The 16,829-nt window shown below is 36.8% G+C and overlaps 1 protein-coding gene across 8 annotated transcripts in view; it reads left to right on the top strand.

Annotated features, from left to right (window-relative positions):
- The window catches only part of UBE3D (ubiquitin protein ligase E3D), an 88,772-nt gene that overhangs the window by 52,198 nt on the left and 19,745 nt on the right, over positions 1-16,829 (top strand). The gene's annotated exons all lie outside the window — the stretch shown is intronic.

The following is a 16,829-nucleotide window of genomic DNA, read 5'->3' as shown; positions in this document are numbered from 1 at the left end:
GAAAAAGAGAGAACCCTGGATACCCATAAATACTTTTGAAGTAAAGGTTTATATTTTAGAGTTGCATAACTCTGCCTTATATTAAATATAGCAATGGAAAATTTCTTTTAGTGCTCAGTTTCTTTCAATTATATTTAATTTAGACCAAGGCAGGAGATGTCACTGGATTTTTAAGCAGAGTGTCACTGTTTAAGTTAAATTATATGTTTAAATAGATATCCTCAAATTTCCAAACTTAAGCCTGAGTAGCTAGAATCATTCAACTTTGTTGAAATGCACTATTACAAAAAAACCTTCTTGTCTTCAAAAAAAAAAAAAAAAAAAAAGTGCTCAGCTGAACTAAAAATAAAGATTCACAGTGGTGAAAACCTTTGAGGAATGGAACTAAATGTGCAAGCCAGTGTGTAAAATTAGGAGTGAAGCATTCAGTTTGTCCAGAGTGTTCTACTGAAAGTTACTGCTGAAGTTCTCACCAATCACAGAAATCATTCTTCCTAAAATTCCTAATAGAACCACTGTTACAGGCATAATGTTAAACTGATTTGTGTGGGTTTTATCATGTTTCTGAACACTTCCGATTTTTACAGACAAAACATATAGACATGTCTAATTCATCATAAAACATAGCAACTCAGCCGTTTTATGATACTTTTGACCCCTCCGTAGTTACTTAGTCTGCCAGTTATGTATTGATACAAATCTAAAGCAATCAGATGTTGGACAGAAGACATACCTAAATCTGTGTTGGTTTTGGCAGCTATACGAGAATTGTCATTGTGGTAGAACTGAGTGTCATTAAAGCAGTTTATAGCAAGAGATCTTGACAATAAACTGCCTTCTATTTGTGCATACTCCCAATTTGTAATTAAGGCAAGAGCATATTTAGTTTATATTCCTAAATGATGTTTAGTGAAAAATAATCTTATTGTAGAATCTGGGGCCAGAAACACCGTAATCATAAAACAAAATCAAATAATTGATTTTAATAGAGTTACACTGTTGTACAACTGCAGAAAACACACCTAGATGTTAGAAAATAAATATGCAACTGCACTGTTTGCTTCCTTTGTGTCTTCTGAGCTTGAAAACAGGGGATCTGCGTACTGTGAACTCTTGAGTAAACAGCAGGTATTGATCATTTCAAAATGATATTTTAGTGTCCAAGGTAAGAATTGTTATTGGATTGTACATTTGTAGATGATAAAATCATGCCGGCAGAGTGAGATCGCAAAATTACAAGTTTCAAAGGTTGGTTAATACTAGCTGTTCATACAGTTGAAGAATCTGTGTTTCTTATTAAGAAGTGAACGTTTTGGTTGTCTAATGTAGGAGAACATATTTGTTGTCCATTACATTGCTAATAATCTGTGGTAAAATCTTTCTAGTCCTATTTCTGCTAGGTTAAATAGCTGGGGCTATATATCTTGTATTGTTTCTGCATGTAGTGAGCCTGAGGTTATATAGCTGAGATTTCTTTTGATTCTTACCTGGACAGAGATAGGAAGTGATAAATGCCTGTGAACTTGTGCAGATATGAATCAATAAATTCAAGAAGCTTCTTTACCTCAGAGAACAGAAAATACCATAGCATTTTTTTTTCCTGTGTCAGAATCTTTATGACTGTACTTGAGCGCTCCTGGATTGTGTTAGCTTCATGAGACAGCTTTTGGAAATGAACTGTCATCTCACATGTGTGCAGTGCTTGGCCTAGCACAAGCACAAGTCAGTGGTAGTGTTATCTCAGCCATGGGGTGGCCCCAGGAGTCTTTGTGGAGCCTTTCTGAATCCAGTGCTTTAACTTGTGCTGTACTGATGTCAGCTGGCACTGGGGAGTCTGCTTGCGCTTGCCCTGGTGTGTGTTATCCTTGCTTGCCTGTACTCATCATGGATGCCCTCTTCTGCCACTGGGAGCCAGAGAAAGTTGTGTGTTTTGTTTTTCCTGAGGTTCCTGTAAAATACTTTCAGTTGGAGGTTTTCATTTTGTTTCTCAAATGTATCTGTCTGGGATGGCAAAAAACTAATAATGCTGATTAGGGTTTAAGACGTCATATTTTCTGAATTCTCATTTGTTATTGCTGGTCTCTGATTTCTCTGATCGTTCAAACTCGAAGTTCAGTGGAACCATTGAGGGTTTAATTTAAAGCAAATGTAGGAGTGCTTTGCTGGATTGAAGTACCGTGGAGAACGTTTTCCAGTAGTGACCTGCTCAGATCTTAATTATCCTGTCTGTAGGGCAAAGTAGATACAACGTCCAGTTGTTATAATCTTGATTAAGAAAATGATTTCGCGCTGAAGGTACTATTCATCATTTTAAAATGACTCCCAGTTACTGTCCTTTTCAGAGCAACAAGCAAGGAAGAGTTTCACAGTTTTTGAAAAGGCAAAGTTCTGAAACCCACTCTGATGTGAAAAATGGCTGTTTTGATTACCTTCTGACTGCAACCTCTACTCTCCTTACCTGACAGTATCATCAAGTGTTTGTCCTAGAGGACAAATGTTATCCAGGAAAAAAATTATTTATTTTTATTCTTGTGTACCTTGTTTAGATCTAAGTTTGCAAACAAAGAAAGCCATGAAGCAGAAACAAAATTTGCCTGAGCTTTTCACCAATTCTTTAAAATGTGCAGTCAGCCTTATCAGGAGGCTTTTTTTTTTTCTTTTTCCCAGCTTGCTTCTTTGTACTGATATTCACCTTTTTTACAGCAAATATTAGAATAATGTCCTAGTTTTTCCTCTATTTTTCTTGGAAAAAGTTGGCAAGATCTGCAGAGAATTTGAACAACAGTATTAAACTATGCTGTTACCTGAGCATAAGATTCCTCTACATCCAGAATATTGAAGTATATTTTGAGTCAAACAGTGAGTTATAAAAGGGCGGTAAACAAAGACTGTGATACTTCAGGTGTCTTAAAGGATTCAGTGGCAAAAATTAGTTTTGTTTTCTTTTGTAGTAGATCTGCAGTAGTATAGGAAAATGTATTAATTTTTTAAAAATTTACATTAAAATAATACTTGTATTTGAACTGAAAAGAACTGTAGAGTTTGCTCTTGTATCCATCTCTGATGTTTCAAGTGGCAGTCATCCTCAGCAGAAAGACAGGGTCTCTGCAGCTGAACAAGTGATTCTAAATGCTGCAGGAGTTCAAAGGAAAGGATCGAAGAAAGTGGCCAGAGTTGTGAGCTTTCCTTAAATGTTAACTGTTGAACACATAATATGGGTGTAGATGGACCACTGGTTCCCAGCACAGCATTTTTTATGTTCTTATATAGTATTTTAAATTGCATCATATAAATGGTGCTGAATCTGTATGTAGTTATCTGAAAGTTATAGCTTAATTCCTGAGATCGTATTAGTCAAATTTAAAACATCCCTTTCTTTTTTTTATAACTAGGTAGACAAAAATGATCTTGCCCATACCCCTGTGTTTTTTGAGACTGTGTTTACCCTCGCTCTCTATTATATTACAGTACTGCAGTGTTGAAGACCCATAATCTTTAGCTGGTATACATATGCATTGGATTATATTTGGGATGTAAAAAGCATACAAAGAAAATGTGCTTAGTTGCTAATCATCTCAGTAATAAAGTCTGTTCTGCTTTGTGCTCTAGAAATGCTCTCTGGGAGTAGCTTAACAGACTCCATATCTGCGCTGAGAAATAAATTACGTTTTATTTTCCAAGAGTGTGCTACTGCTTAGTAACATAATATTTGAAATCACTTTTCATTCCAGTTTGACTGTGTGAAAATTTTTCAGTATAGTTTGCTTCACTGGAGCAGCCTGGGAGAGAGGAGCAGCAGAAGACTATGTAACATAGTTCCCTGTTGAGCTTAGGGGGCAGCTGCTCTCTGCAACTTTTAAGCCTCCCTTTGCTGTTAGGACAGACTATTGACTCAAGGTAGTAGACGGTCTTTAGCTCATCTCTCATTTTGCCTATGCAGGGACCCTGACATTTTTTTGGTAGAGTGTAGAGAGACAAATCTTGGCAAGCTTGAGCCTGGAAACTCTTTGAGGGACCGAAATGGGTTAGACGAATTCTTGCTGGCTGATGGCTGCTCCCAGGTTTACTGGAGAGCATGGATTTACAGCCTGGACTTCCACCTTTCCACACTTGTAGTCCATCTCCCATACTAAGGATGCCTAGGATCAAGGGAAGGATTGACTGAGGCACTTGATTTTTGTCCTGGAGCAATGCAAAAAGAAGTCAGGTGGGCGAGAGGACCTGGCTCCCAGAATTAATTCGAAGGTTTGAAAGTGTCCTAGCTTGCTTCTGCTCTCAGCATTGTTTTGCCCCTCTCTGTTCAGCTCCATTATATTGTGCAGAAAGCGGTGTAACGTTATTAGACTCTCGATCTCTCTGGCTGTCCTCCCACACGAGCTGACAGCTCTTTGCTTTAGGAATGGTTGGACTTCACTTTGTATATTATTCGTAATACTTGTGAGCACTTGTAGCTAGCACCCACTTGAGTTATCATGTATTTTATCACTGAACTGTTCAGTTGCTACTTCTCAGTGCAGAGTCTGGGTAAACATGTTGGTACTTAAGAGCTTCCAACACAAAAGAGTTAACACGGGGAGATGCTTTAAAGTGACAAGTAATCTCTGCTGTGTTTTGCTAACCTTATCTTGTCTTTCTCTGAATTCAGGCACAGTGAACAGAAAATGTCTTGGATATTGAATTCTTATGATGATATATGGGGCTGTTCGGCACGTTCTCTCCCAGTGCTGTTACTGTGGGAAACCAGGCATTTTTACTCCCAATATCAAGCCTCTATTCATAAGGCCACAGACTGTAACTGTCGCTCTCAGAGTTAAATACATCATGTTTTTATTTTTACTTTTACAGTTGCATGAGATTGAGAGGAGATTGTGTTTTAAGAATGGCAGAGCAGTTTGAAAACTTTTTTTGAAATAGCTCTTGATATTCTTTGGCGTTTCCCAATGCCACTGGGAGTTTATAGGCACACTGTCCACTTTGGTAAAGAGAAATAGAGCCAATGATACAAAAAGATATTCATTCTGTTGTTACACTATTCATTCATAGAGGTGTCTCTAAAGGAAAAACTCATTTGTCATTGACTTGCTTCCAAAAAAAGGAGAAAGAAAGCTTTCCCGTAGTACAGCCTATCAAGTTCTTCATCATTTGAAGTTTTGTAATCAAGTGCAGAAAACTTTCTAAAATAGACAGATTTAGATATATCAAAAAGCAAGTTGCTCAGAGAATATAAAAATTAATAAAAGCAATGTTCATTACAATTTAATCCTCTAGTGTGTAAGTAGCATGCTGTCAGATTCAAAAGACTCGTGAAAGGCAAAATAAAACATTACTTTGTCAGGCGTACACACTGTCTGAGCTGAAACGTGCCTTGACATTGAATGGTTTTTCAGTGCTGACACTTATTTAAAAACAAAAATTTTCAAAATGAAGTTAGCTTGAGATGTGCTTCAGGAATTGAGGACAACGCAGATGCACCTCTGTCTTCTGACAGTCATTTTTGAAGCAAGCAGCTGAGTAAAATTTAGAAAAATCTGCTCAGCTTGATTCCGTCTGTTCCCTTCTGAGCATTTGGAGCTGCAGAAGTGACACGGACCCAGATTCTTGTAAGCTGGACTCCACGTCTTTGGAGCACTGTGGGAAACAGCTCTACTTGTTCAAAATGTTTTGGGAAACAGTGACATAACAAATGAAAACATGGAGAGGGAAATAATGGGCTTTCAAAAACAGTATGTGTCTCTAGTACATCTATCCCAGAAAGGAAAAGTAAGTCCGTTTATGTAGTAAAATAGCTTATTTTCTTTTTAAGCATTTTTTTAAAATTAAACTTTCTATTAGTTGGTTACTGAGGATCTCCCACAAAATGGAACATAGATTTGGATGTGTATATTCTGTACTATTTTACAGACAACAGATGAAATTCCAAGTTCCTTAGGGCTTTTTTGACATTTAGGCTTTTTTTCCCCTGAAGCTCCCAGACTGTTTGTCTCTGAAATTTCTGAATGAGCATTGATGGTAATATGGAGAAATGGCTGCAAATACATTGCGGTCTCTATTGGGATACAGTCATTTTTGTTTCACTTAACTTACCAGTTTTGCAAAATGAAAACTACAGCAAGGAAACCAGATGTAGTTAGTGTCAGCGTCTATCAGTTGTTTCTATTTCCCCTAAACTAATAGTGTTTTGATTAGTGTAATTTAGGATAAAAATGCCTGCTATAGTGCTTTTTGTGGTTTTGACCAACTCTGATAGGTTGCTAGGATGACACAGGATGGCTTAATTTTGCTTAGGATGCTTTTATAATTTCCTTAAAAAACAAATCTTTTTCCTATGGAAATGATCTAAAAACCCCAACCCTCTCCCAAATGTTTATATTTCTTTTTGCATTACATCTGCAAATATGTGCTTTATTGTGAGGTTTTAGACAATTTTGTGGAAATGTTTTTAAATTTGATTTCAAATAATTTTCCATAAATGTGGAATAAAGACCCAAGGCTTATACAGTGTTTGGCAAGCAGATGCATTTTTTTTAAATACACACAAATATTTCATTGACTTTAAGATAAAAGAAGTTACAAAGAACAGCAATACAAAAAATGGGGTTTTTTGTTTGTGCTTGTTTGCATTTACTAAAAGTCATAATAACTCTATTAAAATCCTGCAGAAAAAGTAGAAAAGAAGTGATAAAATGATATTGAGCAAATGCTGACAAAAGCAAGCAATACTAAAAGAATTAGTGTTTCAGAGACTAATTGGAATATTTCTTTGCAGAATGATAGAGATTTCTAGGTTCAATTAAGAGATTATTGTCCTGTTTTTCTTGCATCTGCTACTTAATTGTCCTTTATTAAGGTGATGTTTATTAAGTGACTCAGGATATATTACCCTGTGCTCACTGTAAGCTATCTTTTAAAAGCATCTCTAAAGTGGTCTGTGGTATTTGTTTGAGCAATTGAGACTAACCTACTTTTGTTTTCTTGTAAGGCTAACTCTCAGGGTCTCAAGCTGAAACTGAACTATTTTATGATTAGTTCAGTGCTCAGTGATGGAGAGTTAGGACCTTGACAGCAGTGATCCTAAATTGAGATCCAAAATTTGTCATCTGTTTCTGAGAAGAGCTAAATGCTTGGTGTTTTTTTTTTTTTTCTTCCCCCAAGACAGTTCTGTGGTATAAGAGAATTCCAAGAGGTGGAATCTGGGCATATCCTAAACATAAGTAGTTTTTGTTTATTTTTTTTAAAAAAAAAAAGAGCTTCCAGTGAGAAGTAGTGTACGTGTAGCACACAGGTAATTGCCCCTTCTAGAAATAAAGGCCCTTGCTGCTTGAGAGGGAAGACCTGCCTGAGGAATCAACTCCACTTGCATGCAGTTCTGTCTACCTAGAATCAAGCTGCAAACACCTGCGTGGGCTTCTTAAAAACTAAATATTTGCTTGCGTACTGAGAGGAAGGACCTAGGGGATGAAGTGTAACATCAGCACCTGGTAATGCATTTCACAGCAGTTTGCTTAGAAAACATACTCAAATATGTCATTCACCATTTAGACATGAATGTAAGATGGATTGCAGAACTCCAGGTTAGAGAGTCTGGTATGGCCCACGTTATGAACCACACAAAAAGGGTGAACACAGAACTAGTGAGGAATGAAATGTGTGATTGATACTACTCACAATAGAAGCAAACAGGAATTAAAATGAAAGTTCTGCTTTTCCGAAGTCATTGTGAAATCTGAAAAAGAAGCTCTTTTTGTAATGTCCTGATTATGTAGTACTTGTGTCTGTAACAGGCTATTAGACACAAACCGAGAGTTTGCATTCTTTATCAACAGGCGCTAAACTCCCAAAGAATGTTTACCATGAATATGTTATGACAAAAGAGACCAATCAGATAACCATATTTTATATACTTGAGTGCATACGTAACGCAGCGGCTTCATATGAGAGGGCTGGTACACTTCAAGAACATCCATTTCTGTTTGTTAACTGAGTTTGTCACATTTGTGACTATGAGAAACAGGCTCTGCTCAAAATAAATATTTAGCCTCATGCAAAACCAAATAATACTGCATGTACCACATGGTCAGTAGGCAATTTATTTTTCTTTCAGGTCGCTTACCCCCTGAACCTTAATTTCTCTAAGTTAGTCTTAGTTCTATCCAGTTCATAATTAATGGATTGAGTTACATGAAGAGTAAGTTCCAATCTGCTAGCCAGTATTGTGCAGAAATCTGGTATCAGCTGCATAGAGCGAGGTAGTCAGTTGTTATCTTAAATATATTACTGAGTCATTGGATAGCAATGATTCTATAATGGACATTTTTCCTTAAAGTTCTATATTATTATGATGTGTGCTTGCTAAATCGATATTGTTATGGAAAACTGTAACATGCTCTTACTTTCTTTAGGAGTCCGTATGAAAGTTTTGAAGCTACTCATGAAGTGCAGAAAGATCTAGAGGAAAGAGTTTTATAAATGTGCTTCTTAATATGCTTACAGTGCTTTAAAAATAGATGGATTCAGCCTTATCAGATTGCAGCCGTAGGCTGAAATAGGTATGATATTTCACAGGTTACAGAAGTTTTGAGGGACCCTGAAAAGAGGATGCTAGTCAACCATAGTATATTGTATTAGCAGACAAGGCAGCTTGCCAAGGCACTCAGAGGAGTTCAAGAGTGTTATGTGTTAAAGAGGTGGAAACAGTAATGATGTCTTCAAGGAGACAAATGCAGGAATATACAGAAGTCTGCAAAGCCAAAGCATAATAATTGAATCCATGGCTTGACTATGATAAAGTACATGGTGGACGAAAAGGAAGGGGTTGTTAAGCTCTCCGCTTTTTATTGTCAGCTGAAAATGAGTCTGGAATGGATCTTTTGGTGAAGAATTCAGTAATGCCTCCAGTGAGAAACATACAGTTTGCCTGCTCTCAGAAATAGAAGTCCATCATTCTGTTGCAGTGTCAGTAAAGACAGCACTGTGCTCTAAATCTGCGTCTTTAAATCGTAAGTCTCTGATCTGTGGTTGATGGCTGGTGACAAATGGTAGTGCTTGAAAGCTCTTACTTGTTAAGGAAGAAAACTTTTAGGTTTAGAGTTGAGGAAAGCTAGAATGGGAAGAAACATTGTGGAGGGGGAGGGTCAAATTGCTATCTGTCATGGGGCCAGGAAACACCTGAAGGAAAGTGGAAGAGAGAAGATGGATCAGCTGCCTTTTCTATAGGCTGCTGCTGTTCCCATTGACATAAACCAGCAAAATTTTGACAGACCACAAAGAAAATAGGTTTTCTAAATTGCTCACTTGTCTAACTAGTAAAAAAAAGATCAGTTGTGGAAATGTTTTTGTGCTATAGTTGCACCTAAAATAAAACATGGGAACTTTTGAATTAAAGGAAGTTTTCTACACATGGGTGTATGAGAAGGTATCTCAGCGTATGCATTTTAATGCTCTCTAAACAGCATTTGGAATACTCCTACAGGAAAAGAGAAGAGAAGGACAAAAAGGCGTCTAGGTATTAACACAGCCTACTGAAATGGAGAGGCCATTTAGTCTTCAGTGGAAAGCTGTTATGCCTTAAGGTGAAACCTGGCAACCATTTAACAGTGTATAGAAAAACTTGCAGGAATCTAAAGAGGCTGCAGCCAAGTGAAATCACGGGGTGTGTTGGGTAGGCAGAATGTGATTGCTACTTGGACTTCCACCAGGCATTCTGCTTAATATTTCTTTATCTGTCTCCTAGATGCTTGGCAAGTGAAGTAGGAGTTGATTCTGCCTTATGGAAAACAAATATAAAAACACTATTTCCATATTATTTCCAACTGAAATTTAAAATATATATATTTATAGTCTATATATAGACTATTTTAGCATGCCAGTTCTCAGTCTCCATTATCTCTGTGAGCTGTGGCATTGTGAATTGATGAAAGAAATCAGGGAGCTATATTCCTTCTGTTTTTTGTAGAAAATTTGAATTTTAAAAGGAAAATGGAAGAAAAAAGGAGTTTTAAGCACCTTGGCTGCATGAAAGAGAGTCTTGCCTGTGAACTTGGACAACTGAAAATGTTATCTTAATCTTACTGACTATCCTGGCTGCTCTGTCCCTGTAAGGAGTTCTGCCAGAATGTGTGGCATTCTGAAAACACGATCCTGAACATGATTGGGCTACTGCGTCTCTTACATTGTACCGTTCAGTTGTTCTCACGTTCAGTGTCTTCTGTCACCAACCATTGAGTCTAGTCCTGGATCTTCTTATCAATAACTATTTGCCTGAATAATTCAGTTTTAGAAAGACATTGTCCTTGCTCGTGGTGCTCCAATCTTTGACACATTTTCTTTCTTTTTTTCTTTTTCTTTTTTCCTTTTTTTTTCAGATTTAGATGCCCTATATAATTAAAAAAAGACTATCATTGTATAATCTGGGACAACTAGCTAAAAAGTTTTCGTTTTCTTTTAACTCACCGAAGAGCCTGCTGCTTACTCTTTATTTGATGTTTTCATACAAACTCCATTCCGTTCATCATCTGCCAGCTTTTCAGAACTCATTAAGCTCAAGGAATGCCTTGTTTTCCTCTTTGTTGCGTGCTTAGGTTTTCTGCAGTGATAGGTTTCTATGTCACTTTCTCACTTCTAATACGTACCATTTTACTTTCGTTTCCTGAAGTTTACTAGTGAGATTTGTGAGAGAGATCATGATCTGTGACCTCTTACATCTCAACGGTGTACTGGTTTGGCTACACCACAACTTTATGGGCAGGCAGCCTTGTAATTCACTTATCCCTTCTTGCTGTTAGAAACTATCTTTTGGTAGTTGTGGTTATCTGATTGTATTTGCCTCTTTTCAGATAGGTAGAAAACCTGAGGCTGAGAGGGAAACAGCTGGGCTTTATCTGCTTTGTAACAATGTAGAATCAACTCTATTTCTTCTTATTAAGGGGAAAAAAAAGTGAGATCTGCTGAGCACACAGAAAACTTTCTGCAGGTTGCGTTCTCTGCTTCCACAGAAAGGAAATGCATTTTCAGCTGTATTTTTATAGAGCAGTAGCTAGTGAGTATTTAAATTAATCAAAAGTGTCTATTCCTCATGGGTATCCTGGGGATATATTCCATTAGTGACTACTTTTCCTATTTTAAGGTGATATTTAGAATGTGACTGAGTATTGCCTATAGAACCTTCTATGTTCTGTTCTGTAAGTTTTTACTCTCCTTATCTACTCCTATTTTCTACCCATTCTTGCCCTCTCAGATAGTGCACTTTCTAAAACCTGGGCTTAAACCAGTGAATAAAGTAAGAATTTTTTTCAGTTTGAAGGGTTTGACCTAGAATTCTTTAACAAGAAAGTCAACGGCAAATAAAATTAAGTCCATGTTAAATCCCATATAGCTAATGAATACTCAGGGCCTGAAATTTGTCCATATAAGTAAGTAGGAATTTTAGATAATTTTTTTTTCTGCTCAATTGCTGTTGCTTTTGGAGAATTAGAATTGGAGAACTGGAACTGGAAAAGTACTCCATTGCTCCAGCAGTCTACTGCTACTCTTCTAGGAGGAAGCAGGATATTGTCGAAGCCAAAATTTGAGAAGATTTCAAGTGGAATGGGAATGCGAATGAGAAATGCAGTGCTAGATGGCTTGATGCTAGCATTGATTTTGGATGAGCTGTTGAACCTTGTTCTGTAGGTTTTTTTAAGACACTCCTATGTGAGGAGGCTGGGAGAAGAACATCTTCTAAGGGCAGTGGGGTCACCAGTGCTGTAACCACAACATCAGATTTAGATGAAGCAGAGCTCTGATTCCACCTGGAAATTGCTGTGCTCCTGTGGTTTAGTTAACATGAACTGCCAGAAGTGAGATGCTATTTACATATGTTTAAAGGTAGCTCAGAGCTGAAGAAACCCTGGTAAAATTTATTAACTATTCACTTCATAGTCAACCTTTCCTGTCAAGGCAAAGCATGCATTCTTAATAGAGAGCGGTACAGAAGTCAAGTTTGGCTCTTTTACAACAGTACTGATACTGTTTTATAAAAACACAGATGCTAGCACCTGAAAATGCAGCTATTGGATTATATTCCTTTCCCAACCTATGGCTGGATGGATAATTTAGAAAATAGTTGAGTGCCTTATGAAATCTTCCAAAATAATTCCCAAAGCAATGCATAAAATTTTTTTACAAAAATATCAACTTGACAAATCTTTAAGTCCCAAGAATTTCGTGCATTATCTTAGTTTCACATACTGCTGTGTTTATGCAAAACTGACTTGTCGTTGACTGTTTTTGGTCATCTAAATAAGTATTGCTGGTACTTCAGATCACCTAGTGTTCTCATTCAAATGAACAACCACTGAGTGGTTTTGATAATCATTTTAGGGGATCCACCTGAAGATTTACGAGCCTTTTCCCAGCTTGTAAGTTTAAAATTGCTAGAGATGATCCCTTAATAGTTTCAGCTTTCCTTTAATTAGTTTGTGTCATAGTATAGAAATGCATCTGCGGAGTTTGTGATGACAGCTCAACATTGTAGGCAAGGACCTGAACCTATTGAAGTTAATGTCAGAACTCTTTGGCTTCAGTGGTGCAGAACTAGATTGCAAATGAATAAAGCAGCCAGCTGGATATATTGTAGAGAAATAATTATTGCAGGCTCTCCGAAAGTTCTTCATTAACACTACTGGATATGAACTTTGCAAGCAAATGCTTTGAGCTAGCCTCTGATAGCTATTTGTAGACAAATGGATTGACAACTGTGATTGCCGGTTCATGCAGAGGTTTCTCTTTTTTTTAATCATTTCTTTGAACACTTCAAACAGTATGAGTGATTTAAAGGCTTTACTCTGCTGGGAGGGAAAAAAAAGGTGCTTATAGTATAGTATTTGCTTACACACTGCAGTTATTGGTATGATGTAATATTTTACACTTGGGTGAATATAGATTTTGAATAAAAGAATTTAATTAACACTGAATAAATGTTCTTCGTAAGGGGAAAATTCTCTAGTTCTGTTTCATTAATGCTTCATGCTTCTAGCAGTTAGCTAATTTAATTTCACTCCTGGTGTTCAAGGTCTAGGCTTTTCTTTCTTTCTGTCTTTCAGTCTGTCTGTCTGTCTTTTAAACAGGGTTTGTTTAGGTTTTATCATTGGAAAGAGAAGTTCAGCCAGAGAAAAAAAAACAATGGGAAGGGTGCAAAATGTTTTTTTCTGTAATTAGGCTTGGTTTTGTAATACATGGTGAACATAAGTCTATGACTCTGTGTAAAATATATGTAATGTGGAGAAAAAAGGTATTTGGATTTATTTCTGAGACTGAAAGGCTAAAAGCCTGTTTTGAAAAAGTCAATTAAGAGGAAATGAATGATCTTTGTAATGTGACTGATCCTACCTACTTTTAATACTTTAAAGGAATCCTTGCACATACAAGCAACCATGCTCATTTAATTTGGCCTGCTTAGGCATGTAAGGGTGTTTGGGATCAAAGTGTAATTAGTGTCTTTTGAGTTTATATGTTTAGGCAGTACAACAGGATTTCGTGTGAAGTCCTCAAGTTGAGGATATAAAATGAGTGAAATGTGACAAATGTTCAGTGAATAAAGAATATCTGTTCAAATAATCTCTCAGGAGAAAAGGCTTCTGGTGTGGTTTTGCTGAGGTAGAAGGTTTAGTAGTGTCTAAGTAAAAAATTAATTTAGATCTATTTTGGTTCCAGCCTTTGAATATTACTTTGCTGCAGTACTCTAGTACAGAAGGATGTTGCAGAAGCAACCTGAAACTTGAGGCATGCGAGTCCCCCCTTCACTGCAGACATTCTTTGTGACACTGCTCAAATTTTAGCGTTTTTTTAATGTCTGTTCCTTGCCTGCAAAATGAGGATAACAGCTCTTCTCTAACTCATGGAGCCTTTGTTAGAGTAAAGCCATTAAAGACTCTGAGATGCTCAGATACTATGGTAACAGGCCATTTTAATACCAAAGTTAAAAAAAACAACAACAAAAAAACCCCAAAACCCTAAAATCAAATGCATTTGCATTTATTTATACACCCAAATGCATAGAAATGCATGGATGCATACAGACATTTTGAAAGCATAATTGGTGTTCAGACACCAACATAACAGGTGCCTGGAAAATATTTAAAGGCCGTATTCTGCTGGCCTTTTTTACAGTTAAGTTACACTGCAGAGTAATGTATCACTTACTGGGATTTAGAATAGTAGGCTTTAATATGGACCCAACTGCACTGGCAGTAAGGACAATTATTCCAAGAGCTATAGTTTATTTACCCTGTCATAGAATATACCACCTGAAGAGCCAGATGATGTCCTTCCTTTGTATTCTGTTTTGTCTTTTGTGCACTAACAATATATGCATATGTTTTGTATATTAGGAAATATACTGTCAGTGCCTGTGCCTGTCTGTAACTGATGGACAAAATAAAGTTCCTGAAATTCAAATTGAATGTTTATGAACTAGTTATAAAGAATTTGGCAAGTCCAAGACTCTGATTATTTGTACAGTTTGAGGTGAACGTTTTTTCTTTTTTTTCACTAATTCAGTGCAGTCGAATTAAAGTTTTTTATACAGAGTTTTTAAGCAGCTGGTTTTCAATCTTTGCTAGTTCTTGATATTTATCTTACAAAGCTGATAAAATTTTGAGCAACTTCCAGTTATTTCATTCAGACTGTTTAAGATCATGCTGGTACCTTTAACTTTGGATCTTGTATGTTTCTAGCTACGTTCTTGATGATCATCTACCTGCATGATATACACTCTTTTTCATTCACTGAATTTTGTTATGCACTCCATTTGTTCATTTGCATAATGCAGGTAGATTAGATTTTAATAACATCTTTTAGTGGCCTTGCTCTAAGGAAGGAGTTCTAAATAGTATTTTGAAAGTCTTAGAGCAGGTGAATATGCTAAAATAATTGTACTTCAATAATCCATAATGATACCTCAAGGGGGAGATGACTCTAGTGTATAATTTGTTCATACATACTTGTCCTTGATGGTAAAATTGGATATATTAAATAAAAAAAAAATAGGAAGAAAGAAGATGGAAAATTGATTATCCTTGAGGTCATTAATGTTTTTAAAAAGGAAAATAAAAAGTGAACATGAAAATCCTATTGTTAAAAGAAATCATGCTAGCTTTGTTTTGAACGATAAGGTTTTTATCAGTACAGGACATTGTCTTGTAACAGTAAAATCTAATTGGTATTTTCATCTGAAACTGGAAAGAATTCAATGGCTAGAAAAACAGCAAAATAAAAAAGAGGGGGAAAAAAAGCTTAAAAAGAATACTATGGGCTGCAGGGAACTATGAGCCAAAGGACAGATTCATACTATATTGTAATATAAAGAAAAGAGGGTGTGATGGGGGAAGAGAAGACAAATTTGACCAAAGCTTCAAGATAGTGTTTAGCTTAGAAGTATTTCCTGTCTATTGCTTGAGTTCAGGTGAGTGACAGAAGTTGATATATCAAAGGAAGCTTAGGGAGCTAACTGAAGAGGAAAAGTGAAATTTGCAATGTACCTAAACCCCTTTAAAAAAGAGCATAAAACGTGACTAAAAATGGAAAAATTCTGATTTGGAGGTTTTACAAGACTACCAGAACATTTTTTTTCTTGAAGGATGCCTAATGACTAATCTTTTTAAATGGGTTGGTTCACTTTAAAAATGAGTGCAATAGAAATACGTTCAGAATAATGCTGTACTGACCTGCTGCTTGTGCCCCTGTGAGAACCTGGAAAGAGCCACCTCCTGGCTTGTTTGGTTCTCATGCTCTGCTAAAATAGCTTGCTGTCATGGTAATGGCTGTTATTGTGATTAATCATTTACATAGGGTGAGTAGGGACCCAAAAAGGCCATCTCCATACTCCCAGCACAGGGTTGACTGTACCTGTAATATCTATCGAATGTAGGGCTAGAGCTCTTCGGTGTGGGTGAAGTTGGGACTACAAATATTCCTCATAAATAAATCAAGACTTTTTGCTGCTGCTATAATGCAGATATTAATAACATGCAGGGACTTTGAGTTTTCTGTATCCTGCGGCAATAGACTCTATATAATCCCATTATCCTATCCCACTGAGACAAGCAGTCCCTAAATATCCTATATGTGCGTGTATGCATGTGTATTTGCAGTTATGTCTTTTATTGGCACAACTGCTTTAACATCTGTTTTGTTTTGAAATAAGTCTCATTTTGACCAGTTAGCCAGAGTTCTGCCAAAGCCCACGTGTGAACGGTGCTTTGCTGTGATAAATGTGTACAACTTGTCTCAAAGTCCATTTATTTTTTGCTTGGATTCCTTTTCAGAATGTGATGGGTGACCTACTTTTGTGGGGATGAAAAATGGTTTTTCTGTTCCTTTGTGACATTATGGGTCTTGTAAACTGTTGCACAGTCTTTTGGAGTAGGTGGCATTATTAGGAGGGGTATTATTTTCAGGCTGCTGATGCATCACCTCAGCATGATCTGTATTTGTCTCCTGAATGTTCTTCATCTCTCGCTAATTATAGGTGGTCTTGAGGGAACTGGCTTCCTGAGTTAAATAGACTAGTGTAACACACAGGATATTTTTGAAGCGTGTTCAAATGAGGCATGAGACAGTTGACTATGGCCTACGTGTCTGTTGATACTCCCCAAATTTTTCCACGGTTCTGGGACAGGCAAGTGCTGATGCTGCTCTCCTCACCCCGCTTGTCCCAAAGGAGCAAGCTTCCCCAAAAAATCTTTCTTCTCTGTTTCCAGGCTTGTTGAGCAAACTGGTTATTTTGTTTCTGCTTTAAGAAACCTTAAATCTTTCTGTCTTTTTGCTGCTCATTAATATCTTTCCTCTGTTCT

The sequence above is a fragment of the Dromaius novaehollandiae genome, chromosome 3 (genome assembly GCF_036370855.1).
Source record: "Dromaius novaehollandiae isolate bDroNov1 chromosome 3, bDroNov1.hap1, whole genome shotgun sequence".
In the NCBI taxonomy this organism is placed as follows: Eukaryota; Metazoa; Chordata; class Aves; order Casuariiformes; family Dromaiidae; genus Dromaius; species Dromaius novaehollandiae.
The sequence above is the reverse complement of the archived record's forward strand: the minus strand, read 5'-3'. Positions and strand labels throughout refer to the sequence as shown.